A 3,680-nucleotide genomic window follows, 5' to 3' on the forward strand; every position below is an offset into this window, starting at 1 on the left:
CCTCCCGAGTAGGTGGGACTACAGGCGCCCGCCACCTCGCCCGGTTAGTTTTTTTGTATTTTTTAGTAGAGACGGGGTTTCACCATGTTAGCCAGGATGGCCTCGATCTCCTGACCTCGTGATCTGCCTGTCTCGGCCTCCCAAAGTGCTGGGATTACAGGCTTGAGCCACCGCGCCCGGCCCAAAGTGCTGGTATTAAAGGCATGAGCCACTGCACCTGGCCAGGGTCCCTAAATTATTATGCACGGTTTGTTGTTGTTGTTGTTGTTTTTCTAGCCAACAGGCCAGCAGATGCAGTCCTCCAGAGGGATCCAGTGAAAGCCTGCCCCACTTCTCAGTCTTAGGGCCTCCTCTCTGAGCGACTCTGATTTTCTCTGGAGGTAGTTGGGGGGCTCCTTCGGAGTTTGAGAGGCTCCCACTCCCTGCTCATTGTGGCAAAGCAGCAGGCTGCCCCCACCCCCAGCCTCCCCTGCAGAAGGATGCCCTGGTTTCCCAGCACACCTTTGGAAACTGGCTCACCTCACCCCAATCGGACCCCATGGCCCTGTCCTCCTCCTGTCCTATCCAACTCAGATCCCTACGACGCTCTGAGTCCATACTGATGGCCATCGACACAGCCCAGCTTCAGGCTCTGCTTGCTTTATGTGGCAGCGCGTCCTTGAACAACAATTGTGTCTGAGCTTCCCTTAGAACGCACTGGAGTCACACAGTCCTTCAGGGACAATCCTAGCTCTCCATTTCTCAGCTATGTGAACAAGTGGCCTCCCCCTCCTTCTCTAGAGCTACCGTTACTGGTTGAGGGTAGTTGCCCAGGTTATTGGTATTTCGAACAAAGAATTGGACAAAAGGCACAAGCAAGGCAGCAAAAGCTCCAGCAAGAGGCTCACGAGCACTGGTTACAGAATTTTCTAGGGTTTGTATACCCTCTAGAGGTTTCCCATTGGTTCACCCCAGTGACCCGCAACCAGTCTGACTGGTTGAAGAGTAGGCCCACGACCAGTCTGATGGGTTGCGGGAGGGGACCAATCAGAGGTACTTTCATTTTCCAGCTACCACTCAGTAACTGCCATACAGCAAAAGGCGGGATTGCAACTACCATGCAGCAACTGCCACCTAGTAAAAGGAGGGGTTGAAGAGGGAGTAGTCTCTGATATCCAGCATGAGTCGGCCATAGGTTCCCTGCCTCCAGACCCTATTCTCCTGCATCATTACTACTGGTTGAAAGCTTACTACAAATCAAGCTGTGAAGTCACTGGAGCCCTGTAGCAAGTCATGTCCCTGCAATGATGAGCGAGCTGAGAGCTAAGGGGCTTGCCTAAGCCACACAGCTCAGTAGATCAAACCTCAGCGTGCTTGTTTTTCAAACTCCTGCTTCATATGGTTGTAAAAATTAAATGAGATATCAATTATCTCAGAGATAGGTACAGGAGCTCCATGCCCAACCACTGACACTGAGATATTCGTCTTCCGGGAGGGGAGAGGGAGCAATGAGGAAGTAGAGGGCAGACAGGGCAGCAAAAACAGTCTGAGGGGCCTCTTTGGAGGAGGCAGTGTCTATAGCTGGGTCTGCAAGGATGGAAGGGGGCATTGCTGTGTGTCTCAGGGAAAGGTGCCACACTTCTCTGTTTCTCTGCCTGTAGAGTAGCTGCCAGCTCCACGTCACACTCCTTTGGGGTGTGGGTGCTCCTCCAAGGAAGGTGATTTGTAAATAGCAGGTGTGGCCTCATTAGAGGGAATGCCATTGTTATTAATAACCATAACATAATGAGCCAAGGCTTAGGAGCTGACCTTTTACCTTGCATTCCCAGGGAGCCAGGAGAAGTAACCGGTGTCTGGGACGGGGTGGAAGAGGAGTGTGTGTGTCCCATGTGGAACCTGGGCAGACCTGGTGGTGATGGGGGTGGGGTAGGGTGAGAAGAAACCTCCTTTTCTACACTACTTTCTTTTTCTGTGTTAACTCCACCCAGGAAGCCCATATAAGCACAGAGGGTTCCCTTCTCTGCTTTTATTCACACTATTCCTTCTCATTAGAATATCACATCTCTGCAAGACCACAGTGCTGATAAAAACATGTGGAGCTCCCAAGGCAGTTACCTTATATTGATTGCCTTCATTCTCTGTAGGCTCCACACTCCACCATTGGTATAGAGAGGAAAAAGGGCAAGGTCAGAGTCTTCAGGAGCTCATAGTCTGGGGACACTCTATGAGCTTCCTAGAGTTTACAAACAATTTCCCACACTGATGTTGGCCCACACCACAGTTGCTAAGGCACGTCTCTCTCTGCTCCCTTTTTGCAATGAGGAAATTTGAGGCTCAGAAAGTTACAAAGTAGCTCCCAAGTCCCCCAGTGTTGTGTCCTTTCTTTGGCAGTCCAGGGTGTTTAAGTGATGTGGAAAAGGAACAGACAAGATACTGTTGAGTGGGGCTGCTGTCTGTGTGAGGTGTCCCTGAATTAACACAAGGCTCAGCAGTGCTGCAAATCTTAACTAGCCCCTAGTGTCTCAAGACAGTTGCTCATCCTGGCCTGGTTGGTCCCACTCCAACTCAGGGAAATTGGAGAGACCACTGGGCACATCTGAGCACACAACCTGAGACTCCCAGACCCCAGGGGCTAAGAACACAGCCCTCCTCCCACCCCACTAGCAGGGCAGGGACAGGGTCGCGGGCACGGTGCTGGAGGAGGAGGGCTGAGCAGAGTTGGTAAGGGGCAAGAGCAGGGAATAGCCTGTGACCTCCAACCCTTTCTGAGTGTTTCCTCCCTATGTGGTTCCAGACTCTATTTCTAAGGTTCTTCCAGCTCTACATGAAGTGACACTCTTCCCCCACCCCTGCCCCCACTCCCCAGGTGACCTCACTTCCTCTTCCTCTTCCTCTTCCTACCTGCAGTGCCCAGGCCCTCCTCCTCAGTTCCAGCTGCTCCAGCTGCTTGGTGATTCTTGGAACCTGCAGCCTCAGGCCTGTTCTGCTCTGACTCAGGCAGAACTTACCTTTGGGATCTGAGGGGATAGTTTTGCTTCCTGAACTGACTCTGGCCTTTGGCATGTCCACCTGCCCTCCCCTCCCCCACTGCACACACCTGTTCCCAGTCCTCAGGCAGCCCAGGAACTTCGTGGGACCAGATTCTTTCAGATAAAGTAGCACTGAGGGGCTCTCATCCACAGTCAGATGGCCCAGGAAGAAGCAGCCCTTCCCCACCCTCCAGCCTCTCTTTGCAACACACCATTCCTGGCTGGGCGTGCTTCCCTCCACCCGCCTCGTAGGCTGCACGCAGGTCTGCCTCACGGAGGGAGCCTCGCCCAGGCTACTTTGCAAATCCCCCAGCACCCTCATTCCCGGTCCTTCCAGGGATGGGGAGATTGCCGCTTCCTCAGACAGTTGCCCTGCCCTAGCAGGAGTCTGGAAATTGCCCTTATTGACTACACCAAAATGAGGGGACAGATCAAGAAGCCCTTCTCCAGCCCCCTAATACACTAGTGCTGGACAGGGGAATGTCGGCACCTACTGTATGCCAGATATTTGCAAACACCCTTTTCCAAGTTTACACCGCCACCGCTATGAGGAAGACAGAATTCCACTTTTGCAAATAAGGAAACTGAAGCTCAGCGAGGTCAAGTGGCAGGCGCAAGGTCACATCGCTAGAAAGTGGCAGTGAATGAACGATCTAACGGAGCGACTGAGGG

The sequence above is a fragment of the Mandrillus leucophaeus genome, unplaced genomic scaffold, assembly GCF_000951045.1.
Source record: "Mandrillus leucophaeus isolate KB7577 unplaced genomic scaffold, Mleu.le_1.0 Scaffold628, whole genome shotgun sequence".
Classification (NCBI taxonomy): domain Eukaryota; kingdom Metazoa; phylum Chordata; class Mammalia; order Primates; family Cercopithecidae; genus Mandrillus; species Mandrillus leucophaeus.